Below are 27742 nucleotides of genomic sequence, written 5' to 3' on the forward strand. Positions count from 1 at the left end.
GCAGTGATGGGGATAGCACTGGGCAGATGCCAACTATAGGTCCTTCTAGGAAGGTGTCTTAGTTCATTTTCTGTTGCTTATAACAGAATACTTGAAACCAGGTAATTTATAAAGAAAAGAAATTTATTTTTCACAGTTATGGAGGCTGAGAAATTCAAGATCAAGGAGCCAGAAGTGACTGGCATAGGGCATCACGTGGGAGCTGAGCATCCTTGTCAGGGCCTCTGTTCTTCTTATTAAGCTACCAGTCCCAATCCATCGATAACCCATCATTCATTGACCCATTAAACCAATTCATCCATTCAGGAGGGCAGACCCCATCGATTCTTAAAGGCCCCACTTCTTAATACTGCCACACTTGGAATTAAATTTCAGCATGAGTTTTGGAGGGGACAAACATTTAAACCAAAGTAGAAGGGAACTAGATAAGTACTTGACTTTCTTTGCTGACAAATTAATCTTCGAGAAGGTAAGGAAAATCACACAGAGGTCTTCTATCTGGAACTTAAACCAGTAAGGAAAAACTGATGGGGAGCACAAAGGTGAGGGAAGCTTTGGGAGAAAATAACCTCACTGGGCAGGCAGATAGCACAGTGGTAAGGGTATAGGCACTGAGATCATGCTCCATGGTCCAAACGCTGGTTCCGTTACTTAACAGTGACATTCCTTTACCTTATTGTGCCTCCCTTTTCTCCCTGTAAAATGGGGATGATAGTAGTACCTATGTCATGTCATGGTTGCAAAAATCAAATAAATCAGTCCATTTAGTACACAGCAAGTATTCCATAAACATTAGCTGTTAGTATTATTGCTGCTTGAATTCATACTTATGAGGGAAAGTTTAGATGGAGAGTCATGGGCCCTACACTTTAGGGAAATCTAAAAAATAACTTTTAAATTAAAATTTAACTAAAATTTTAATTTTTTAATTAAAAAAGTCAAAGATAAATGAAGTAGAAAATATAGAGGGAATTTTGGCCTAAGACAGTTCAGCAAGCTTTTTCTGTAAAGAGCCAGGTAGTAAATACTTTTGGTGTTGTGGGCCATACGGTTTCTATGGCAACTAGTCAGCTCTGCCATTGTAGCCATAGACAATGTGTAAACAATTGAGCATGACTGTGTTCCAATAAAACTTTATTTATAAAAACAGGTTTGTATAGTTTGTGGACCCTTGGCTTATGAGGAATGGGAAACACAAAGATATAAAATTCTGCCTGTGTAATTGTAAATGATGTCAGCAAACTGAAAACTAACAAGGCAATTATTAAATGAGCCAATGTAGCTTCAATGGGAACTGTTGACACCAGATTGAAAGAGGACATGTGCCAAAAAGTAGGGAAGTTGTGGGTGTCTTCCTCATATCATGTAGTTCAGAAATAAATATGATGATGTTAAAAAAGAAAAAGGTTAAGCTTTCCATGAATCTAGTAAAAAGGTTACTGATTTTCTTAAAAAAGAAGGAATAGGTTTCATTTTTGTTTTGGGGAGTTGTTTAGTGTGTGCAGAAGTTTGTAGCAAGGGGAGGATGGGCACCCACCCGGGTACAATGTTGTAATGCAAATGGATGCCATAGCCTCTGTAACCACAGCCTCCTGGAAGGGAACCCAGAAGTGGACCACAAGACCTGGAAGTGGATCACAGGACCCGGAAGTGGACTAGGTGACCCTTTGAGACATGTGGGGCAATGGTTCCAAGAGACTCCCTAATAAAAACTATGGAAAATAGTTCTCAGTCCAAAGACAACCTCAGCACTATAAATAGGGACAAGAGATTGAAAAAAGATCTGAAAGTTCTCAGATGCAAACACAAGTTATCTCTAAATGGTAAGATTTTGGGTAATTATTTTCTTGTTTATACCTTTCAGTAATTTTTATTATTGGCATGTAGTACTTTTAAACATCAAAGGAAAATAAAAACTATTTAGGGTGGAGCCATCTTCTCAGAGGAGCAGTGTTAGGCCTGATGCTTAGAAATTATAAAAAAGCAGATTTTCACTCAGCATAAATGAAAATTTCTCATGGTAATGGTCTGACATGCAAACTACTGAATCTCCCACTGGGAGCAGATATTAATTGCTTTTCCATCAGCCATTTTCTTACTTTCTTTTCCTGATGGTAGAACTAGCCTCCCAGTATATGCCCAGTACTTGTTTTTCCAGCTTCCTTTGTAGTTAGGGAATAGGTGAGCCACCCTAGCCTGGCCAAGAATTGCTGGGAAATCTTCTGAGTGGCTCTTGGGAGAGGTTCTCCTTCTCTCTCTCTCTCTCTCTCTGTGTGTGCACGTGTAACATGAGGAAAAACAGCACCCTTCCAGTGTTTGATGTACTCTTTGAACGTGTGGTTTTTGGCGCAGTGGCAGCCATCTTATGACCATGAGGAGCGAAACCTGAGATTACCATCCAATACTCTGAGGATGGTAGAGCAGAAAGATGGAAAGAGTGGGGTCCTTGATTCATCTAAATATAACCATCTCCTCAGCCCAGATTCAGGCTTCTGAGGAAAGTGTTCTTATTGAGGATTCAGTTCCAATTGTATTGCAGGTCCTAATTATTTCACTCTCTCTAAAATGTTCAAACAGAGGCATGATGCTGGTGTTCTTCAAGTTGTATAAATGTTGTCAAGTTTGAAAGTGTCTCACCATTCTTGGGGCCATGGGCTCTAATTATTTTAATGAAAAACCTTGCAGCAAGAGGTCAGAATGTGATTTTGCAATGTTTATTTCATGTCATTAGATTTTGTTGCTTTAACTGTTGCGGGAAATAAAGGCGTTTTAATGTGGCTCACTGGTTTCTCTTTCTTGTGGTTGCTGTCATCCTTTCACAAACCCAGCTCTGTAGAAGACAAGGGTAAATCCTAGAGATTCGCATCAGTGAGGCATGAAGCGTCCATTCTCTGCATGTGGTGACTAGTGGGCAGGTCTTGGGGAAGCACCAATCTTTGCATGTCCTGTGAGGCAGAGAATAATAGCAATAAAATAGAGCATGGGGATTGGAAGCACCTGTTCTACAATTCCTGGTTCTGCCAGTGACTAACAAGAATTTAGGGCAAGTTACTTAACATGTCTCTGACTTTGTTTTCTCATTATAAAATGTGTATGATGGTAATATGGTGGAGGTCATGAGGATGAAGTACATGTGAAGTCTTTAGCGTTATACCTAATACGTAGTAAGAACTCTATACATGGGTACTACTACTCACAATACATGGGAGAACTGCTCTTTCCAAGTGTTACTGTGACTGGGAGAAAATGTCTCTATCGGGATAATTTGTTCTTTAGCAAGACCTTCTGGAGTTGGATTTAGCAGAAGGCAGCTCAAATTTGGATAACCCTCTTCTTCTGGGTCTGTCAACTCATGGAACTGTTTCTCTCATTCACATTTAATTGCATTTGTGTTTGTAGCATGATTTTGGCTTGTGGCTCAGTTTCCCTCGGAGATGAGAAGCTCCTTGAGGGAAGAGTTGGGATTTCCATTCTCGGGTTCTCAAGAAAGCTGAGTTCTGGGCTACACACATGCACACGCACAAAGAACGTTGGCCAGGGAATGGGTAGATAGGCAGCAACTACCTGTGATATGAAAAATTGGGGTTAGTTTCTAGAAAGTTCAGAGAGCAGTGGTTCTCACACTTGGCTATACGTTGGAGTCACCTGTGGATAGGGTGACCAACCATCTGGTTTGCCCAGTTTCCAAGGACCTGGGACTTTCAGTTTTAAAACCAGGACTTTTAGTGCTAAAAGTTGGAAAGTCCTGGGAAAGGTGTGAAAGTAAGTCCTGGGAAACTGGCATGAGTGGTCACCCTACCAGTGGAACTTTAAAACATGCTGATGTGAAGGCTGGGACTCAGCCCCAGAGCTTAAGATATAAGCTGTGGTCTGGGGTGAGGCCTGGATATTAGTGTGGCTAATAACCCAGGTGATTTTGATGTTCAGAAAAGGATGAGAAGTGCTGATGAGCAGGAGCTCCTGACAGGGTTGCAGTGTACATAGTTGAGCTGTGGATGGGTTACTGGTGGCCTAACAAACTGGCTCCCTTCAGACTCAAGGGCACTGGTTGTCTAGCCCCATTAGCAACCTTCTAATTTCACTCCAGTGTGCCTTCCAAAATGTGCCATTTTCTGTGTGTGCTATGACACGCACAAGGTTGGGAAGCACTGACTGAATAATAATGCATGAAGGTGGTGAATACAGACTCGTTAAAAAAGGGAATTTAAAGGCCCCACCCGAGAACATCCAAAGTGGAATCACTGCAAGCCGGGAATCTGCATTTGAATCAGGCTTTCCAAGTGATTCACGTGCTTGCTCAAATTTTAGAATCACAACAATGAATAAATAGAAAGTATTGCAAAAACATTGTAGTAATAGTCTTAAAGAAATGAACATCAGAATAGCCCTGCCTGAATTGACTTGGGTACAGAAAATCTCAGGTGAGGCAGAGGAATGGGAACCAGAACCATTTTCCTTTATATCACAAAAACCTCCCTTTTCCCCAGACCTCTTCCTCTCCTTGAAACGATTGTGTCTCTGAACACCACAGCTACAGCTGTCTGCTCTCAGATTTTCCCCTAAACCTCAGGTCACTGACCTTCACGTAGGCTAGATCTCTTGTGGCAGATGAAATTATTGTTCTCAGTTCTTGACTTTCTTCTGCTCTGTGAGCTTGCAGTGAACAGAAGTGGAAGAGAATGCTTCTCACCTTCTTATGAATGAGAAGCATTGATATTTGCTATTGCAAGCAGCTCAGTTTTAGGGTCGTATGTTTCTCAGCATGATTGTGGCCAGAACTAATTTACTTCTCAAAAGAGAAGGAATTTGGGTTGCCCCTAGTCCCACCAAAAGACTTTAAAACATATGACAAAAGAAGGGCTTACTGTGGTGGTGAGGACTTGGAAAGGGGTGAAGACCTGCCCAGACTGATCATACTTGTGCATGTCAACGTCTCCATAGAGACTGCAGCGCTCCTTCCAGCTGGCTAGTCTCTTCTCCACCTTCTTGTTCATGAAGTACTGGAAAGGGCCCCGCTGGGGCAGACCTGCAGTGCCTGCAGAGGAGCCAGATAGCATGTGGTTACCAAGTACCACGTGCCCACTCCAAGGCAATGTGTACTTTCTAAAGCAGGCAGTTCTAATAGAACTCTAAAGAGGTTCTCTAAATAGAACTCTAAATAGAACTCTTTAGAACTCTAAAGAGGCAGTTCTAACGCCTCTCGTTTATTAGTGGACTTCCATTTACCTTTCTTAGTTTTCTGTAGGCTTGGGGAGGCAGACACAAAGTTTTCTGTAGCCCTGAGGAGGCAGACACAAGAGTCATCCCCTTATTTGCTGCTGGGAGCCTGGGACTGAGTTCTGGCTCTGACTGTGCCACTCACAACAAGACCTTGACTCACCACTTATCTCTATAGTGCATTATTGAGTAAGATCTTTTTTATAGTCATGAGATTGCATGATTTATATTTTAAAAAGGCATGTCGAGAATGTCATGGGTTGAGAGCCATTCTTCCCAGAGGCAGGAAGTAGGATCTGATGTGTGATGAGGGGCCCTGTCTTGCAATTCTCATCTTGCCTCCATTAGAAACTGAGAAGCAAAGGAACCCCATTTGCCTTCCACTAGGAAAGACACCAACATAGGGTGCCCAGTGAATTCTCCCAACCAGGACGCCTTCCTTAACAATAGCCTCCTGCCCAGGACAGGTCTACAGGTTGGTTTATCAACAGTAGCTCCCACTGGGGGCCGCAGTTCCAGCAGCACCAGACTTTGGCTTCCAATTGCTTTGACCCCAGATCTCCATTGGTCTTCCTAGTTCCTGACTATCTCACTCTCACCTATTTTCTCTCTTCTGGTCTAGCTCATTTGGATTTTGTCACCAGAGTGCCCAATTTGGTTTGTACGTTGGTTTCTCCATCGGAGCTCATACCTGCTCTTGTTCTGTCCATGTGTGGCCATTGGGAGAATGATGCCCAGCCTAGATTCCTGAGCAGAAAACCCTCTCCAGCCATGCTTGCCCATCCCCCTTGTGTTCAGAGGAGGCTCAGCAAATGCTACCTCTACCCACATCTTGATTTATTTTATACTCCACAGAGCCAGGGGTGTGGTTGTCAACTGATGGTAGTGGTGAATGGATTCCAGCTGCTGATGGCCAAGCGTGCCCTCCTTTCTGACTGAGACACCTGGGAGGGTGGGGGCGTGCTAAGGAGTGGGCAGTTGGACACACCGCAAGAACCTCATGGCAATTAGGGAGTTAGGCCATTTCCTGCCTCCCACACAGCAGGAAACAAAGATGTGTGTTGTTTTATTTCTTCCAGCATTGACCATAAAGATGCCAGACAGGCACTGAGAGAGAAGCTCTGGAGGCAGGCAAGAAACAGAGGAGCTGACAAAAATCAGAGGCCATTATGGACTTTAGAGATCAAATATCCTCCTTCTCAGATGAGGAAACTTAGACCCAGCAAAGTGAAAGCAAGCATTTTCCCAAGGGCTGTCACTTTCTCTTGCACCAAGTTTAAATTAATTTAGGCAGCGTCAGGTTGGAGACTGGGTTCCAAAAAAGGTAGTTTCCAGTGTCCACCTTGAAGAGCAGCAGCTTGGTGCCAGTGGATCTCGGAGGTGCCAGCCCACCCAGTCATTCTGATTGGGTCAGAGCTGACCTAGTGCAGAGCTGTGCCCGCAGTGAAGCATGAGAGAGGCCTCCATTCCTGGACTCCTCTGGCTCTTCTCTGTCCCCTGAGTTGTCATGTTGCCTTTCTTCAGGAGAGTCATCATCATCACCACCACTATCATCATGAACACCACTACCATCACCATCATAATTATCACCATCATCACCACCATCACCATCATCACCACCATCATTACATTTTTACTACAGGAGCTGAAGTTTGCATGCATCTATTCTTCTGGCTGTATCACCCACTGTCCCTCCCCCTGCCATTGTTCTCCTGCCCCCTCCTGCCTCACTCCTATTCATCTTTCAGGATCCTAATTTGGGCTTCCAATGAAGTGTCACCTCTACTGCAGGCCTTTCTGACCCCCAAATCGGAATTAGCTCCTCCTCCTCCGGGCTTCCACACTGTTTACTTCAAGGGTCTGTGTCCCCGAGTTGATTTACTGCTTGTGTAAGTGACCAAGTAGAGATACTTAATAATGTCCCACTCAGACTTCAAGGTAACTGAGAATGATGCCTATGTTTTATCCTTCTACATGAATTACATGTCATGTAGGAAGTGCTCACCAGGAGTTGGTCACATTAAATGACTAAGTTTTGAAGGAGGACATTCTGGATTTTAAGATAATAGGAAGAAAGTTAGGATAATGCCAAACTTTTCCAAAGCGCCTCTTTCACACAAAGCAAAATGAACCTAGTAACTACAGGGTAAGGTATCAGGTGATGAGACTCATAACATTTTGTGTAGTCAACGCGTAGCAGAAATTTAGGGTATGGAGGAGGAACAGCGGTCCCCAGGGGGTTGAAAAAAAACCATTAGGAATATCAGAAAACCATTCAATTTTAAGAATTTCTAATTTTTTTCTTTTTGAGGATCGCTGGTGAGGTTTACTATACATTGTGACTGACTTTAAGGGCTTTATTTCTCTCCCCGAGCTGCCCTTATACGGAGGCAGAAGGGTGACGGGGGCGGGTGGGGGTGGTGAGAGTGGGGATGGCAGTGAACAGAAACTCCTTACTCCTGCTCTTTTGGTCTTGGTCAATCACAACACCTTGTTTACTCAGCCCACCCTGTATGGGGTACATTCTCACTTCTCGGTCTGCAAAGGATAAGAGATAAAAAGGGATCCTTGAAAGATTTACGTCACGCGTTAGGAAGCTCTTTGCTATTGGAAGAGACAATTCCCAGCTTCATCCCCCCGGTTTGGTGGTGGTCAGACTGGAAGAGATTAATGGTGGATAAACAGGTCCCAGGGAAAGTGGCAGCATCCACTCTGTGGTCAGGAAGCAGGGAGAGAAATGCTATACTATAGATTCCATATGTGGCTAGATTTGGGTTGCCTGACCTCACAGCATAACAAGAAAGAGGCTTGTGCAACTGAGAAGGAAGCAGACCCTCAACCCATAGCCAAGAATGAAAACTCTGGTTAGTAGATAAACTGTATCTACCTGATATTCTGATACGCTTTTCTAGAAGTTCTGAGAATGTGATGAACACGGTGGAAAAGTCTCTTTTCCAGGTGCATTATTGATAAGTTGCTCTGCTAATGCCACATGAGTTGACTCTCATTGTGGGGGTTTTACTGAGTAGAGAAGATAATTAGGGGCTACAATAGGATTGTTTAATTAGATAATTAAAGAATAAATTATGTGACTCATTTTTTTTGTATGTGTACAGGCTTATTATTTTTTTACTTTAGTGCAAGGGTCAATCAACTTCCTCTTAAAGGACCAGATATCAAATATTGTAGGCTTTGTGGGCCATGTGGTCTCTGTTGCAACACAAGAGTAACAATATGTGAATGAGTAGGCATGGCTGTGTTTCAATAAAACTTTACATATGAACACTAACATTTGACTTTCATATAATTTCCATGTGTCAAAAAACACTGTTCATTTGATGTATTTGTCAACCATTTAAAAGTGGAAAACCGTTCTTCACTCACAAGCCACCCAAATAGAAGTGGTAGGACAAATTTGGCCTGAGGGCTATAGTTTGCTGAGTCCTGCCTTAGGGAATGCCTCAATGCACCTCCTGTTGCAAGGAGATCGGAGCTAGTTTCCAAGATAGAAATGAGCATTTTGAAGTTCTCCCAGCAATTTCAAAATCCGTTTTCAGGCTAGATAACTGGTCCATGATAAGTCTGAAAAGAACCCTTCCTGTTTACAGTCCCACCAACAGTGTAAAAGTGTTCTTGTTTCTCCACATCCTCTCCAGCACCTGTTGTTTGCTGACTTTTTAATGATCACCATAGTACTTAAAGTATACTAAAAAAATAAATGAATAAATAAATTTAAAAAAAAGTCTGAAAAGAACCAAGCCTGGACTTGCCTCCCTAACTCCGATATGAAATCTGTGGCTTCCAGCGATCTTGAAGTCTTCCAGTTCATATTCTAGACTTTATGACCACATTTAAACCAACTTAGGGATACACAGCCCCTCTCTGTTCGAGGAAAACAGACCTTAACTCCTAGAGTAAACAATTTCATCATGATATCCCTTAAGCACTCATTTTCACACTGGCCAGCTTTCAGGGGTATAACGCAATCTCACTTCCTAATGTTGTGGATGAGTAAAGTAATGTAACGTAATGTAATGGAGAGAGTTGTTTATTCCCTCACAGATATGCACCAAAGGGGTAAATAATGGCGACTCTCCATCTCTGGGTTTTGTTTGACATTTTCCTCTACTGCGCCAGCTATGACCTTAGGTGTGGATCATTTCCTTTTCCCTAGATGGAAGAAGCTGATGTGATGGAGAGTGGGGGTGGTGTTTGCTGATGTGGTTCCCGAATGTCTCCAGCAGCCCAGAGTGAAGCACCACTACAACAGTATTTAAAAATAGAGAATCAAGTAAGCTTAATGTAGCAGTTTCCTCAGGATACCAGAGTAGGCATTTAAAAAATAACTCAGGATGATTCTTTCTGGAGTCTGCCAAGGCGCTGAATTCTGAGACTGTGGTGGGATTCTGATATTTAAAAAATTTTCATTGGTGGGAGTGGGGAGGTGATGGACTGGCATAGTTTAGTGCAGTATCTTGTGTCTAGTAGGCTCTCCATAAAGGTTTACTATACACATGAAGGGGGTGAGGGTTTAGAAGAGCATTTTGTCTGAACAGGAATTCTGGTTTCCTTCCAGCTGAACTGCCTCTTGGGTTGCCTCTCAGGTCTTTGCAGAAACATATGACATTCTGAGGAGTGGAGAGAATTCCCCTTTGAATCCCAGGCAATTGGCACATTAAATGCAGTCTTACTTTTATGACACCAGAGTCCACACAGTTCCCTGTTTCTAATAGCTGCTACTGGCTCAGCATGATCTCAAAAGAGGAATCCAGCTTCCTTGGTTTTTGCCAAAGCCCAAATCAATAAGCGTCTGCTTTCTGCTGCATTTGCGATTGGTCCTGCTGGCAGCATGGAATGTTGAGCATGTAGAAGCCATGAGCCCCCACCTAGCTCAGGACTTGTTCTGGATTGTAGACTGCTGCTTTGTAGGGGAGAAGGAACTCGGGGTTTGGAGGGGTGGGAGAAGTGGAGGCCGGAGCTTCTTTGTGAGATAACTAGGAAGTTTTGGCAATTTTTAAGCTCCCATCCTTAGTAACAATTTTGTTTTCTTGGTGGGGGGAGTGGGCGGAGAAGGAGGGGAAGTTGGAAAGAGGTTGCTCTCTGGAAGTGATGAGACCCTGGAAAGAGAGGGACATAGTCAAAGAAAATTGAGACAATTTTTTTTTTTTTTTTTGAGGCTGAGTCTTGCTCTGTCCCCCAGGCTGGAGTGCAGTGGCACAATCTTGGCTCACTGCAAGCTCCGCCTCCCGGATTTACACCATTCTCCTGCCTCAGCTCCCTGAGTAGCTGGGACTACAGGCGCCCACCATCACGCCCAGCTAATTTTTTGTATTTTTAGTAGAGACGGGGTTTCACCCTGTTAGCCAGGATGGTCTCGATCTCCTGACCTCGTGATCTGCCTGCCTCGGCTTCCCAAAGTGCTGGGATTACAGGCGTGAGCCACCGTGCCCAGTCAAATTGAAACAAATTTTTTTTTTTTTTGAGATGGAGTTTCACTCTTGTTGCCCAGGCTAGAGTGCAATGGCACAATCTCAGCTCACTGCAACCTCCACCTCCTGGGTTCAAGTGATTCTCCTGCCTCAGCATCCCAAGTAGCTGGGATTACAGGCATGTACTACCGCGCCCAGTTAATTTTTTGTATTTAGTAGAGACAGGGTTTCACCCTGTTGGTCAGGCTGGTGTCGAACTCCAGACCTCAGGTAATCTGCCCGCCTTGGCCTCCCAAAGTGCTGGGGTTACAGGCATGAGCCACCGTGCCTGGCGAGACGAATGTTAAAGATTGTTCATAACCTCAAAATTAGTTCCATGCCCTTGATGCCAGGATACTTCTCTTCTGGTACAGAAAAGGCAAGCTTGCATGTTGACATGAGACTCTAGTCTCTTTAAGGTAAAATTCAGGTTCTACTGATCTTTGAAGCCTTGGCATCCAGCATATATAGTAGGTGCTTAATACTTGTAGGTGACAGAGTGAACATCAGATGAGCAAGTAGAATACATGCTCAGCACTATCAGCTTTTCTGGATAAGTAGGAAATTTAATCTTTTCTCCATATGATCCCAGCCTTTCTCTACCCAGAGACAAGCTGTTATCTGCAAAAAGTAGCAGAATTACATTCAACATTCAGACCTGCTGTAGTGGCCTGAAAAGGTGTGCAATGTGTTGAATTTCAGTCCCTTTGCTGAAAATAAACGGAAAAATGTGTATTGTTGCTGATGTCTCTTTGGCTTATCATGTCTTTAACAGTTTTGTTAGAAAGGGAATTTAGCTTTCAGACTGCTGGAAAACTATCAAGCTTTGGCTACAGCAGCAATTTTCAACCCTGGTGGTATGCTGGAGCCTCCTGAGGGGTTTAAAAAAATTCCAACACACAGATGCACCCGACATCAATTGCATCTGAGTTTTGGCAGGTGGGATTCTGGACAAGCTCTCCAGGTAATTCAGATGTGGGCAGCCTAGGCTAAGATACCCCTTAGTTGGCATTTACCCATGCTGGAGGACTAGGGCCAAATAGTTGCTCCTCTGATTGCAAATTAGCAGTCAAACCAGGGGGCTTATTTCCACTCTCCAGTGGAAATAATAATCCTGTGGATTACAGTATTTAATTAGAGTCGGCACTTTTTATTTTCGACAGTGGTTCCAACAAGCCAAGCAAACCCTGAATCTTCATATAAAAAAGTCATTTAGTTGGATTAAAGCTTTATCGCTTTTTGCCAACTTTTGAATTGGGTGGAAACGATCAGTGCTAGAGAAATGTCACGATTTCTTTTAGAGCAAAGTTTGTGTTGCAATTTTCTGAATCCCCAGCTCCTAGTACAAGGCCTGCCACGTGGTAGATAGTAAAAAATGCTAAAATAATTATAGTAGCTGCTGCTTGCTGGGTACCGACTGTTACACTGAACACCTCATGTAATCTTCAAAACAACCATATGAGATAGGTCCTATTAGTATCTTCCTTTAGAAAGGTGCAGAAAGCAGAATTCTAAGATGACACCAACATTCTGCCCCCTATTGTGCCTGCCCTATATAATCCCCTCTCCTTGAATGTGGGTCAGATCCATGAATATGATGGGATATCACTCCTGTGATTATATTATGGCAAAGGTGAAGAAATTTTGCAGATGTGACTAAGTTTCCTCATCAGTTGACTCTAAAGTAATCAAAAGGGAGCATTTCTTGGGTGGGCCTGGCCTTATCAGGTGAGCCCTTTAAAAGAAGGGTTAGAGATTGGAGGCCTGCTGATAGGCAAGTCACCATGAGTACTAATGCTCTAAGGAAATAGATTCTGCTAACATCTCAGAGCCCCAGATAAGACTCTGTGTAAGAGGACTTAGCTAAGTCACCCAGATTCCCAACCCACAGAAACCATGATATAATAAACAGGTGTCGTTTTAAGTCACTAAATATGTGGTAATCTGTTATGCAGCAATAGAACACTAATATACCAGTGGAAAAGTCATGATACAGAGAGGTTAAAGGGCTTGGCCAATGATCCACATTAGGAGCTGGTGGAGCTGGGAGTCAAACCCTGACATTTCTGACCCCAAGCTGTTTAACCATGTTACCACCGTTTGTTTATAAAATGAGGCTCATTTGCACTAGCCCACTGGCTTTCTGCAAGCCATAAACTGGGACAAAACCAAGGTGGATTCAAAATCTTGCTTGCTTTGTGCAATGATGTGGAATTAGAGGCAGGAGCTTTCAGCACACCCCACACATGTGAAGGGTCAGGGCCAGAAGCGTGGGAATAGTGTCTTTTCCAGATCCACACTCCAAGCTGTGCCCCCAAGTTGGTACATATGTCAGTCATGCAAAAGAGAAGGACTGAGGAAGGCTGTTTTAATCACAACTGGGAGCTCAAAGGCCAATTTACTGAACATCAAATAAACCTTAAGAAAGAGAGAGACGGGGCTGAGGTTTACATGGTGACAACCATATCTGCTTTGCTCCAGCTGAGAGGCGAGGGTATTGGCCTACATTTCTGATCTGATCCAGAATTTAAACATCATAATTATTATAGTGGTCCTTTCTTAAAGAAAAACTAAGCTTTACTTTCATTAGCAATGTACATTTTAATCCAGCTTTTCCATTTTTTTTTTTTCTTTTTTTTTTTTTCTTGAGACAGAGTCTTGCTCTGTTACCTAGGTTGGAGTGCAGTGGCGTGATCTCGGCTCACTGCAAGCTCCATTTCCCAGGTTCATGCCATTCTCCTGCCTCAGCCTTCCAAGTAGCTGGGACTAAAGGTGCCCGCCACCATGCCCAGCTAATTTTTTTGTATTTTCAGTAGAGACAGAGTTTCACAGTGTTAGCCAGGATGGTCTCGATCTCCTGACCTAGTGATCTGCCTGCCTCGGTCTTTCAAAGTGCTAGGATTACAGGCATGAGCCACTGCACCTGGCCCAGCCTTTCCATTTTCTTAAGGAGATTGAGAGAGAGAACTTTTAAGATTTGGTTATTCTCAGACTAGGGCCACATGGGCTCTCTTTGCAGGACATTGGCTGTGCTGGGTGGCCAAAGCCAGCTTTTGTGAGCAGCGGTGTGTGTTCTTGTGTTGGCTTCTAAATGGGTTCTCAGAGAGGTGGTCTCCACCACTCTATCATCTGATGCAAAAGCCATGGGTGTCCCACACCCGAGCAGTCCATAGGTGTTTATAAGTTGAATGGTGCTGTGTGAGCTCTGATGAGCAGTGTGACTCTGTAACTGCCCACAACATGGAGTTTGACTCAAAGGCAGGTGAACACTACTCTACCCTCTGGCAGCTGCGTGACCTTGAGCAAGTCATTTGACTTGTCTTAGCCTTCATTTCCTCTTCTATAAAACAGGGATAATAATGTTTGGGCGGACCTCCTACTCATTATCCACTCTCCTCTCTTCTTCAGCAGGAGGAGCCTAACTGTGGGATGAAGGTAGTGTGCTCTAGCTAAAACCATTTCATTGTCTTGCTGCTGGGATGGCTGTAAGACCTATCTCTGGCTAGTGAGAAGTGAAAGTCTGGTAAAGAAGGGGTGTCTTGGAAAGCTATCATTTTCTTGTACTCAGCTAGAATGTTCCTTTTCATTTTCCCTTTACTGGCCTGTCCTCTTCCTACCTGGAATGTAGCTGTGATGTCCAGAGGTGAGCAGCCATCCTGTGAGCATAAGGATAAGGAGGAGCAGAAAACTATGAATGGCTTGGGTCTCTGATGGCATCATGGAGCCACCCACCATCCCTTCCCTGCCTTCCTTTGGACATCTTAACACGTGGGGGAAATATACTTCTCTTTCTACTGGTGATCTTTTTTTCCCCTTTTTATCCCTTCAGGCCAAATGCAATTCTAGTTGATGTAAAAACCTGCCTTATAAGGTACACTTCCCAAATATTTGAAAATACTTAGTGAGCCATCAGGTGTTAACATATGCAAGAAGTCATTCAACAACTTTATTATTACGGATCCTTTTCTAGAGATATAATCAGTGTGAAAGGAGACAGGACAGGGATGTCTCTCTTCTTCAGTACTGACTTGTGGGAAGTAAGTATCCTGGTATGGTATGGGAATGTGTGGCCAAAATATAATTTAACCGGAGTAACAAATTGCCCATCAGGCCTAATGTGTCTAATTTTGTCTGAGGCAGAGAAGACCCAAGAAAGAGTTGCTCTTTGTCTTTGAATACCCCTTGCCTGAGAGAGAGTTCACTTAAGATCTAGAAAATATGTAGGAATTTGGGGTACGACAAGTGGGCAGTAACCAATGTATACCCCAGCAAGGCCATTTTAATGAACTTACAGTTCCACATGGCTGGGGAGGCCTCACAATCATGGCAGAAGATGAAGGAAGAGCAAAGGCACGTCTTACACGGTGGCAGGCAAGACAGCTTGTGCAGGGTAACTCCCCTTTATAAAACCATTAAATCTTGTGAGACTTATTCACTATCATGAGAACAGCACAGGAAAGACCTGCCCCCATGATTCAATTACCTCCCACTGGGTCCCTCCTATGACATGTGGGAATTATGGGAGCTGCAATTCAAGAAGAGATTTGGGTGGGGACTCAGCCAAACCTTATCAGCCATCATCTGCATCGAGAGACACCAGATATTATGGAACAAGAAGGGGATGAGCACATTTTTCTCTCCTCAGTCCAGTCACAGCCAAACACCTGAATTTAGCTCAGGGGCTCAACTCCAGTAGGCACCTGGACCAACCAACTGGGGCTCAGTCAGAGGAAAGTGATGAGGATGAGGCAGAAAACCAAAACCCTGTTTGTTATTTAGGGCCATGACTATAGGAGGTGGGAATAATGGCCTGAGGAAAAGTGGACCCAGTGGAGGACATGACAGTTATTTTAAAATCTGAAGGGCTTCCACGCAGAGCAAGGATCAAACTTCTCTGGCTCAGTTCCAGTGGGTGGAATTGGAACCAATGGTGAAAACTTCCAGGTTGCAAGATTTGGATTTGGGTTGGGATTTGGATCTGTATATGTCAAAGACAGAGTGACCCATCTCAGTGGCTGGTCCCACTGCTGCTGGTATTTAAGCACATATGGAACTACCACTTGCTGGGATGTTGTACAGGGATCCCAGCATGCATTCACCTGTTGACTTCTTAACTCAATGAAATAATTGATGAATTAACAATTATTGTGTGCTTGCCATGTGTCAGGCTCTTCCAGCCTGGTCTGACTGACTACAGCCTTTGAAATGTCTCCTAACTTTGTGATTCTTTGATACTCTGAGTATAATGAACTCCATTTTGCCCGGGGAAAACTGATGCGCCAGGATCCGGAGTGAGTTATACAAAGCCACGGAACACATATGTAGCAGTTTCTTCATTCTCTCTGAGCCTTTGCTCTCTCTAGTCTCCGTTCTTTTTCAAATGGCTGTTTCTTTCAGAGAAAAAAAAACACGCAAAAAACAAACAAACAAACAAAAAACCCAAGTCATGTTTTACTAAACCATGTGGGCTTGGTGAGCACGTTTGGGCAGGATGTGCAGTTACCCAGTATTGGTCGGAGAGATGTGTTTTCCTGACTCTGGACAAATGGAAGCAAGCTCTCCCTTTGATCTACAATCTTCCAAAATTCCCCAGATACCCCCAAGCAGAGGCAGATTATATGCAAGGGCTGTGGTTCAGATTTCATGGAACACATGGCCTTCTCACTGGGGTGTGGCTGTGGATTCTTCAGATTCAGTCACCCCCTCTATTCTCTGCACTTACATTCCAAAAATTGCTGTAGAAACCACACACCTCCAAGAAAGCCAATTTCTTTTTAAACATTTGTGAATCTCTCTCTCTCTCTCTCTCTCACACACACACACACACACACACACACATACTACCACTCCATTGCCAATCTTTACATCTTATATCTGTGGCTTTTCTCTTTTAGGACCTCTTGCCTGGCAGAACCTCCATGTGTTGGGAGCACCTCATCAGGCAATGACAGCCAACCTTACTTTTGCAGCCGGGCATCTCATAAGGAAGGAGCAGAGCCTTTCAGCTCAAGCCTCTATTCCTCCGTGGTGCATCAGGCTTGCAAGATGTAGCAAGAGCAAATTAGCAGCTGTGTAAGACTGTCTGACGCTAGTAAAAGCATCTGTTGGAAAACTTGCTTTGTAATTTCCTGAGCATTTAGGGTCAGAAGTGGATAGAAACCCCCAAATAGAAGAAAAGCCTAATTGCTTTCAAGTGGAAGGAAAATAAGAAACAGACAAGCTCGCATGGGTGCAGTCTGTGGATTCTCAACTGCAGGCCCCTGGGGTAAATGTTTCCAAAGCCCTACTTTCTTAGGGAGCAAGAACTGACTTTCTCATGAAATGATTTATTTGTCCCAGACTGGACCATACGTGGGTGGGAGTGGTGATCAAATTCACCCTCCCAACATTGCTCTGTAAGGCTGGAGATGAGTTGGAGAATGATGGATTGGGGCCCGTTAATGAGCTCTCCATGTTAGTGTCTTGGATCATCTTTCTTGGTTTTAGTCACCAATGAGTTTTCAGCACCCGGAACAGTACCTGACACATAGTGGGTGCTCAGAAAACATTTGGTGAATGACAGAATGAATGCACTTTTGTGTCCTAAGCGCTCTCCAAAGTTTCTGTGTCTTAGTTGGCTCTGTATATGGTTGATACCTGAAGTGGAGGTTAAAAACGAACGAACAAACAAACAAACAAACAAACGGAACTTTGATCTCTAGACAGAACTTGAGAGAAATATAAATTGGGGAGGCTGAAAGAGAATAAGGGAGCCAACACGGTTGTGTAGGGTTGTTTGGGGAGGCCACGGCTCATACGCAGACTGTTGGAAGGTGTCTCAGCCTGGTATAGGCCAGTCGCTTCTCTCACATGCCTTTGAAGTTTGCATCTCACTCTGAACTCCGCAGTGAAGATTTTGTCCTTGCTTTGCTTCAAGGCCAAGGCCTTTATCCTGAGATCAAGGGTCTTCCCTTTCTCTCCTGTCACTTTTGCTACATCTCTTTTCTTCTCTTTCCCTACACTGCAATTCTCCTTAATAGCTAGTTTCAGTTCTGGATGGTAACATTGGGCTTCGCAAAAGACCCATTTCGAAACTCTCTCTTAACAAATTCACATCTTGACAGCTTTCATTGGCCTGAATGTGACTAAAGCTGAGACTTCGGGGAATCGAAACTGTGATTTCCAAAAAGAACACAGCATCTGCATAACTAAAAACCCTGTCTGACTGTATGTGACTGGGGCTTTAGAGGAAATCTGGAGAATTTATGTACCCCCCTTTGCCAGCTGCAGTTTGTCACTCTCTTTAGTACTTGGAGTAATAGCTCTTTGTTAACAATCACAAAGGGTTGCATCTTTTACTTAGTAAATGAGGCTTAAAGATAAAACACCTTCTTTCTTTCCCTCCTCCATCAATAAGGCACACTTAGAAGAAACATCATGTAGAGTTATTTGCAAAAGGCTTGATTTCTTTATCTGGAGAAAGAAATGGAAACGCAAAGATGACTTGCCTCTGTGCCTTCCCAACTCTCTTGGCATAGATAGTACAGGCTCCTCTGTGCGTTGAACCCAAGGTTAGTAAGTCAGAGCTCTGAGAGCCATGGCAAGCCTAGGTGATTCCTTAGGTAATAGGTTAGGCAGGGGAGAAGGGACAAAGAGAGGCAGAAAAAAGAGAAAAAAAATTTACAAAAGGAGAAAAAGAGAGATAGTAACATGCTTCCAGACAGTTCAGCTGCCTTTTTGTGCATCAGCTCATGACTGTGGCCTGCTGCTCTAAAGACACCAAATCTGCAGCTGATTCATTCCTCCCACTTGAAGAGATGCCTCATTGGCTAGTCCCTGCTCCCCGCCTTAATGGGATGTGCCTGCGGCTCAGATATGTGGTTTGCTAAGCTTGGAGACTGAACCCAACTTGGAGGAGCCCAACTCCACAGACACAAAGGCAATAAATGGGACAAAGAGTGGGGGACCCTTGGCCAGAATCAAGCTAACCCCTGGAGGTGGCGCCCTCTACATTTCCTTCAAATGATCAGATTCTGTCACTGAGGAGATGGGGCTGAGTCTCCGGGACTCAGGACGCCATATGCAGCTACTGAGCTAGTGGCTTGCACTGGCTTTGGTTTTATCGGAAGTCGTTCTCTTTGGCCCAACACCAGATAATACCTAAATATGAAAATTAGAGTTTTTGAGCCAGATTCCAGTCGTGGGATCTGTAGTAGTAGTAGCTCTGCAGACTTGCTGTTTACAACATTTTTTTTTATTTATTTATTTTTGAGACAGAGTTTTGCTCTTGTTGCCCAGGCTGGAGTGCAATGGTGCGATCTCGGCTCACCGCAACCTCCACCTCCTGGGTTCAAGTGATTCTCCTGCCTCAGCCTCCTGAGTAGCTGGGATTACAGGCATGCGCCACCATAGATGGCTAATTTTGTATTTTTAGTAGAGACAGGGTTTCTCCATGTTGGTTAGGCTGGTCTCGAACTCCTGACCTCAGGTGATCTGCCTGCCTTGGCTTCCCAAAGTGCTGGGATTACAGGCGTGAGCCACCACGCCTGGCCTTTTTTTTTGTCTTGACCTATGACATTGGGTCTGACCTTGTCCCAAAAGGCCCTAGCTCCAGGACCCCATTTCATAAACCGAAATGCACCGGGTCTGGGTCTGTAGCCCTGGGCCGGCCTTACCCTTTGCATCTTTACGCAGTTCTGCTTTGCTGAGAGAAGGGCCTTGTTCGGCAGCCTTATCTTCCCCTGCCTCCTTTGTCTTGTCCTCAGTGCTCTGGGCACCCTCTCCCTTCTGCAGTGCCTGACCGGGAGGTGAGTACACGTCTTCAGGCCGGCCCTCTTGCCTCTTGTTCCCCTCCTTCCTCTCACGGAGAACTCTGGACAGAGAAACATCCACCCTCAGGTGTGATGTCCTGAGTGACTCAACAAACCCCAGTGAGTGACCCACCATGTGGTCACAAGAGGAAGATGTTGAACTGGAACCCCCAACTTCAAGAAAAATGACTTAATCTAGAAAGAAAAGAAATGAGCCGGGTGCGGCAGCTCACACCTGTAATCTCGGCACTTAGGGAGGTTGAGGCAAGAGTTTGAGACCAGCCTGGGCAATATAATGAGACCTGGTCTCTACAAAAAACCTGAAACATTAGCTGGGTGTGGTAGCACATGCCTGTGGTCCCAGCTACTCTGGAAGCTGCAGCAGGAGGACCACTTGAGCCCAGGAGGTTGAGCCTGCAGTGAGCTATGGTGGCGTCATTGTTTTATAGCCTGGGTGACACTACTCCAGATTGAATGACCCTGTCTCAAAAAAAAAAAAAAAAAAAAAAAAAAAAAAAGATACGATCAGCTTATTCTTGCGTAAAATATTAATTTCCACTTAATATTCTCATTAAGTGGGCATACTCTTCTAAATAGTAAGACGATTAGAGAACAGGTTTTCCACACTAATGCTTCCAGTGGTGACAACAAAGTATTTCATTTTAGAGTAAGTAGGGTCAACATACAGCACGTTAGACTGTGTTGTCTGTTTTTCAGTTCACATTATGTTAATTATTCGTTTATATATTTTTAGTAATGACCAGTTGTGCTATATGTAATGGTTAGTTTTCATGCCTATCTCCACTGTTAGATTGTATGTTCCATGAGGTCAGAATTCTGCAAACCTTGTTCACCAATGTACCCCTACCATGTAGTACTATATCTGGCAAAAGGTAGATGCTCAATCTGTATTTGTTGGATATATGGATGGAGGGATAGATGGATTACAAAGCATTGGATGAAGGTAGAGAGGAACCATAGATAGTAGACTGTAGATCTAAATATTAACTATGAAGAAGGGAGAGTTACTAGTGGTACTTTTTTTCTCTTTCTTTTTTTTTTTTTTTGAGACGGAGTCTTGCTCTGTCGCCCAGGCTGGAGTGCAGTGGCCGGATCTCAGCTCACTGCAAGCTCCGCCTCCCGGGTTCACGCCATTCTCCTGCCTCAGCCTCCCAAGTAGCTGGGACTACAGGCGCCCACCACCGCGCCTGGCTAATTTTTTGTATTTTTAGTAGAGACAGGGTTTCACTGTGGTCTCGATCTCCTGACCTTGTGATCCGCCCGCCTCGGCCTCCCAAAGTGCTGGGATTACAGGCGTGAGCCACCGCGCCCGGCCACTAGTGGTACTTTTTTTCTCTTTCTTTTTTTTTTGAAACAGAGTCTTGCACTGTTGCCCAGGCTGGAGTGCACTGACCCGAACTCAGCCCACTGTAACTTGTGCCTCCTAGGTTCAAGCCATTTACGTGCCTCAGCCTCCCGAGTAGCTGGGATTACAGGCGTGTGCCACCACGCCTGGCTAATTTTTGTATTTTTACAAAAATTAGAGACAGGGTTTCACCATGTTGGCCAGGCTGGTCTCGAACTCCTGACTTCAAGTCATCTGCCTGCCTCAGCCTCCCAAAGTGTCGGGATTACAGGCTTGAGCCACAGCACCCGGCCAATAGTGGTGCATTTTTAATCAACCACAAGTCCACAGTGATGACCAGAGTCAGGAGCGGAAAGTCAAGGGAGCGCTTCTTCACCCAAGAAGGTTGTGTTTGGAATTGGTCAAGAGTGTCCTGCTATATAGTAAGGGTTCAGACAACAGGCCATGATGTTGCTTTGGCATTTTGTGGATAGCCCACCCACAGAAGCACTAAATGGCAACATATTTGGTAGGTTTAATATTTTTTTTCCCCTGAGAGTCAAAAAAATTTAATCTGAAAATAGGATCCTGGAGGTGATAATTAGAAGAGAATGGTTAAGGATTTAGAAATAATGGAGTCCCAACTGGAGCCTCGTATTCACGTCAGACATGGGAACTATCCTCATCGATATTGGGTAGAAACCTGAAATTTTCTCATGCCATCCAGATTAAAAAAAGATGCATCATTTTTCATTTGAGTTTCAACATGGTGCCTAAAGTTGTGGTTTTTGAAGCTTCTATTCATTTCTGATGGTTCTTTTACTCCTCTCAAAAGACTCAGCTTAAGCGGTTTATGTGTTGCACAGTTGTGACTAGCTGGGCAGTTTTTTTAAGGAAAACAAAATTGTTAAGCTTGGAAAAACATCTGCTCTGTGTCTGTTCACTGGATTCCGCCAACTTTTTTAGCAAGTTGTGACATTTGAACTGACAACCCTAAGGCATATTTCAGAACATGGAGGAAATCTATGCTCAATAAATAGGTTATTATACATTTCTCCAGTGTCCCATTAAAGAATCTGAAAGTGCTTCTTTCGCTTTGGGATTCTTGTTTATAAACTTGTAGCTCAGCATTCTCATCTATCATATATCAAGAAGATATGCAAATGATGTGAGCCCACAGGACTCAATTAAGCTATGCCTTGTCAAGATGAATAGAGTCATCCAGTGACTGCTGGTGAGCTGAGATGCCCTCCATGGGAACAAATTCTGGCACTTAAAAATCATACTCATAAAATGTTGAAGAGAAGAGAATGCTTTTTTAAAGGCCCCCATGTCAAGTAAACCAGTGGGGGAACTGACCAGATTTCCATCTGTTTCAAATTAAACGTGTTTATTATCTTTGCGTCATGCTCCCCAGCTCAGCATAATCAGTTAGAAAAAGATCTTCTGTGATCTTAGCAGAAAGCATGTTTTTGTAAGTTTATCTGGCTGCTTGCTTCCTTACACAAGTCAGTGATATTTCTTCCTTCATTTTGACTCTGTCTTGTGCTTTGTTGGAGCTAAAGCATGATGTTGGTGGGCTCTATTCATATGGCACTTATTTTTTGTTTCCTGTTATGCCCCTGAGTCTATGCTGTGTTTTGGGGATAGAGTGGGAACAAGATACTCAGTAAGTAAATATATAAGTAAAGTAATTATAGTTTGCAAAAGTTGCCCTAAAGGAAATAAACATGGGAGACAGAGAAAATCAAGCACAAGATTGTCAAGGACACTCTTTAGATTGGGTGGTTAGAAAAGAATTGAGCTGAGGCATGAAGGCTAAGAAGAAGCTACTCAAACAGAAACGGAAGGATGAGGATTCCAGGCAGAAGAAACAGCAGTTGCAAAGGCTTTGAGATAGTCAAAGCCTATCAAAGCCTCTGGTCATCACTGTGGACTTGAGGTTGATTAAAAATGCACCACATAGCTTCCTGACATGATAGATGGGAATGCTGAGCTACAAGGGCTTGCAGCATCTGAGGGACAGAAAACCAGCCAGTGTAGTCAGAGAGGACAGAGAGGCAGAAAATGGCATGGGGGGATGCCCGGCGATGAGGCTGGAGAGAAACCTGAGCCTGCCCAGACAGGTTTTATGGGAAATGTTCATGATTTTAGATTTTATTCCAAAACAATGGAAAGCCAAGGGAAAATGCCATGTTTGATTTTACATTTTATGAGAATTAGGCTGGCTTATCTATGAAGAACAGATTGGAGATGGGGAAGGGGAAGCAGGGAAGCCAGGTGGGAGGCGGTTGGCTCAGTCCAGGTGAGAGAGGACCACAGCAGCTTGCACTGGGATAGCATCATTGGACACTGGGAGAGGAGGATGAGCTTGAGAGAGGTTTTGGAGGTAGAATTGACAAGACTTGTGGATGTATTGCATAGAGGAGATAGACAATAGGAAGACTCAAGGGAGCTGCTAGCGTGTTGACCTGCAACGAGGTGGCTACTGACTGTGAGAAGAGTCCTAGGGAAGGAAAGACTGTTTTATGGGAAGGTGGGGGATGGAAATTCATCTTGAACCTATTAATTGGGAAGACTTGTTAGTAAGCTCTATGTAGAAATGAAGAAGTCTTTTGGCAATACATCTCTTGAAAGGGCAAACCTTGTAACTCATTGTTATAACTCTCAACGTAATAACGGAAACATTTGGAAAAACATGTGATGGAACTTGAGACAACTGAAGTCTGGAAAATCAGAGATGATTCAGGGTTAGCAATAAATCTAGCAAATGACATAGCATATGGGAAAGTGTAAACATGGGTTTTCTCCTTTGTAGCTTCCTGTCTGATTAGACTTTATTTCTGTATTGGAAACAAATGTGCTGACTGAGACGTGGGTGCAGGGAGTGTGAGGGCTGCTGGTGCTGAGAGGGGATGGCCAAAACATCCAGCAAGGAAGATGAGCTGCATGATTCAGGGAGAGGAGGAAGTACTCCAGGGTTGGAAGGTACGCTTAGGAGATGATATAATCTACTTATTTGATATTGTCCTTTGAGTTTTATGGAGTGCAGCCCATTTTTTTTTTTTTAAAGCTACTCTTTAAAATGATATTTTCTCTGTAAATCAGGCATGAAAAAAAATGACCCGAGGCCCTTCTTAACATTTCTTCAGTGGAATCTCTGCCTTCCTATTAATTTTCAGCAGATTGGGCTTGTTTTTCCACCTGCCTGCCCATTTCCAAGTGCAAGCTGTTCCACTCTTTGCTTATCTCTTTCTGTTCAGTGTTCAAAAGGGGTCCGTGGTGATTTTAGGAAGCATAATATTTGGTTGGTTAGTGAACAGTCTGTAAAACAAAATCCGTTACTTTGATGTTAGCATTGGTACCAGACCTGGAAGAGGAGCTTGTCCCTGTGGATTTCTGCTTTGTGTGTGTAAAATCTCAGAATGGTACAGAGGAGACTCCTCTATTGTTGGTATAGAAAAGCCTTAAGTTTTGGGGTCAGAGAGCCCTGAGTTCAGTCCTTAGTTCTGCTGTTTTCTATTTTGCAACTTTAGGCTTGTTACTTAATGTCTTTGAACCCAGTGTTTTAATCGGTAAAGTATGGATAATTATACACATGTAAATGACTGGGTTGTTGTGAAGATTAAATGATATGACGTATGTAAAGTTCTTAGCATGATACTTATTTCATGCTAGTTACCACAAATAGTCTGCCATGCTATTATCATTGAATATGCAAACATAATGGTGTCAGTTTGACAGTAAACGTACCTCCCTGGTTTGTAGCCCTGTAAGGGCTGTCGTCAAGCACTAAAACCATGGTAAGAAGGTGCTGGAGTGATGGGGTAGGGCTTCTCTGTTACAGTCTAGCAAATGTTGCAAAAGGGAAACTCCTGGTGTGTTTAACTCACTTATTTTTCAAATTGTGTTAAAAATTCAAACTGACTAATTAAGTTAAAAAAATGGAGACTTTTCCTATGCAACGTGGATGACAAGCTTCTTTTGAAAAACCAGATCTGGCAACACAAGGCCCCCTGCATTCCAGATGGTGACCATCAGCTGTAACTCAGGAGGGCGGGCTCTTTCCGGTTCTCTCCACTGTTCCTTCCCAGTGCCCTATCTTAGAGATAACCTACTGTTAGCGCTTATGTTGACTACTGACCAGCTCGTGTGATTGGACAAACACTTTCACTCTTTTAGTCTCAGTGATCCCATCTGTAAAATGAAGATGATAATCATAACATTTATCCCAAAAGTTTCTTTCGAGGATTAAAAAACCTCAATTAAAAAGGTTTTTCACAGTGCTTGGTGGAGAGAAAGAACTCAGGGTTAGCTATTAATATTATCATTATTAGGTAGCTTTGCAAATTAATGGGCGTCTAATCGAAATACATGCCTAAGTGGACACCGACAGAAATTAAACTGAGGATAACACACACGTTTGTATTTGAAACATACGGTGAGTTTTTCTTTTCTCGTACTTCCTTGTAGTTGGTCTTCTCTATATTCTTCTCTCAGGGAAAAGCATTTGACAGAGAATTTTCTGCTGTCACATCCACCCTTCACCCTTTTCCACCTGGGAGCTGACTCGTTTGAATTATATCAGTGGGATTAATAGTGTCACCATTTATTCCCCCATCTAGTTTCTTCCCTAAGGCATTGCATTGAGCCTGCTGAGACCCTCACTGAAGGTTACTACTTGCCTTCAAATATTCTCTCCTTCTGAGTTTGGCAACCGTTCTGTCAGATCATGAGGTCTTGGACCTAGGGTGGTAATCATGACACTCTCACTAGCCCTGGGGCTCTGTCACATTTCTTGCAGTGCTCTCATATGTCTTTGAACCTTTTGTAGACAATCTTTTTTATCAAAACAATTTCTATTTATCCTACTTTGAGTACGTCATCAGCTGATATAGCTTCCACTGCTTGAAAAAAAAATTAGAATTGTGGCTGGGCATGGTGGCTCACGCCTGTAATCTCAGCATTTTGAGAGGCCGAGACGGGTGAGAGTTCAAGACCAGCCTGGCCAACATGGTGAAGCACTGTCTCTACTAAAAATATAAAATTAGCAGTGCACAGTGGCGGGTGCCTATAATCCCAGCTACTGGGGAAGCTGAGGCAGGAGAATTGCTTGAACCTGGGAGGCAGAGGTTGTAGTGAGCCAAGATTGCACCACTGCACTCTAGCCTGAGTGACAGAGCAAAACTGTGTCTCAAAGAAAAAGAAAAAAAAAAGAAAGAAAGAAAAAAGAAAAGAAGAATTGTTAAAGTAAAAATCAAAGAAAAGGAGTTAATTTTAAGGTTCTAATCTCAAGATGATATTTTGAATCCACAGCAAGGTAATGGTCCTAGAAATCAGGCTTCATGGAGAGAGAAAAAAGTTTTTAAAATTCTTGGAAGTTCCCATTAACATACAGAGAGCCAGGCTAGGTCCCAGAGGATCAAAGCCACAAGTGGAGAGCAGGCAGGAGAAATGACCTGTGGGAAATTTCCACCAGACAGGAAGAGGAAATAGAAGCCACTGCCCTGGAGAAGGAAGGGAGATTTCGAGAGGGCACAACTAGGATGTGTACCACAGCTTGGTCACTGAGAAATGACTGCTTCTTCCGCAACCCCACCTTACTTAAGCAAAATTGGGGCAGGGTGTGATGAGGTATCGGAAACCCTCACAGAAAGCCCAGATGGCCTGAGGGAGAGTCAACCCATCTTAACTTGTCCCCCGTGTCCCCCCCTGTGACTACTGTGGTAGGGAAGTGGTGAAAGTTCCACCATCCCTCTTCCGGGGTAAAGTGTTCCTTATGGCCCAGATTTCCTGTCTGCCCCAGGGAGAGGACACCAAGGTGCTGAGAACAGTGTTGTCTTGGTATAGACTTCAGGGTTAAGAAGCAAGATGCCACAAACCATAGAGGGCTGGTGATTTGAGGGACCCAGAGACCTTGGACATCAGCAGCAGATGCCAGCAGATGCCCATAAAGGACAGTGAAATGGGCTACACCTAAGTAAACACTAGCCAAGGGCATTCAGGGACAAAACCAGTGTGTAGTTGAAGACCCAGAACTCCACGGACTCCTGCCACAAGGATATGCCAGCTTTTCTCTGCCCCCAGATACCGCCTTGGGAAGGAGGTATGAGCAAAGTGACCCCTTGAGAGAGGAGGGAAGCAGTCTTTGAATTTCCTGGGTAATTTACCCAAATGAAGCTGAGTTAATCCCAAAGTGAAATGTTTTAAACAGGAACAAAGTCATTTACCCTTAATTAAAAATTAGTTTAATTAATTTAAATAATAATTAGACAAGTAAATAATTAACTAAATAAAATTAATTTAGTTAATTTTAATTTTTCTCTTCCAGCAGGAGGAAAGGTAGCTTCAGAGTAAGAGAGTGATAAACAATAATGAACTTCATCTTTTGTATATTTCTGAGTGTTCTGTATAAATTTTGTTTGCAAATTCTGCATGAACTCTCTCGTAAGATTGACCCTTTTCTCTGGACCTTTGTCTTTGAGCCACTGATTCATATTAAGGGTGGTGAATGAATTTTATCTAACATAACCATTACTTTTACTTACTAAGTCATTTTAAACACAACAATATGGAAGGAAATTAAGACAGAAAGAAAAATATCCATATCCCCTCCACCCTAAAGCAAGGACATCCATTTTGAAAAAGCATTTTCTTTGCCCATGTTGTTAATATACTGGTGACAGATTGACCAAACCATTTGCCTATAAAAGTCTGTCCTGTCAACATCCTGAGTTTGTCCTTGGTGACGTAAAGGAAAAGAGAGAGAGAGAGAGATTGAAATGAGCTGATTACCTGATGTTGTCATATGGCATCAAGCTTCTCCTTACTTGGATGTCCTTCCAATTAGTGAAATGGGACATTTTTAGGATGGTGTCCAGACTCAACAGTGTCAATAGGATTTCACTCTTTCTATCTTACTT

The 27742-nt window shown here is 43.5% G+C and overlaps 1 long non-coding RNA gene across 1 annotated transcript; it reads right to left on the minus strand.

The window, feature by feature from the left end:
- Positions 1-174: 174 nt before the first annotated feature.
- LOC110741637 lies at positions 175-27698 on the minus strand. The gene is made up of 3 exons (XR_004179486.1): positions 27615-27698; positions 4866-5035; positions 175-2945 (listed from the first exon to the last, which is right to left on the minus strand). It is a non-coding gene; the product is annotated as an uncharacterized LOC110741637 (long non-coding RNA).
- Between the last annotated feature and the right edge of the window lie 44 nt (positions 27699-27742).

Source organism: Papio anubis, chromosome 17, assembly GCF_008728515.1.
Source record: "Papio anubis isolate 15944 chromosome 17, Panubis1.0, whole genome shotgun sequence".
NCBI classification, from domain to species: Eukaryota; Metazoa; Chordata; class Mammalia; order Primates; family Cercopithecidae; genus Papio; species Papio anubis.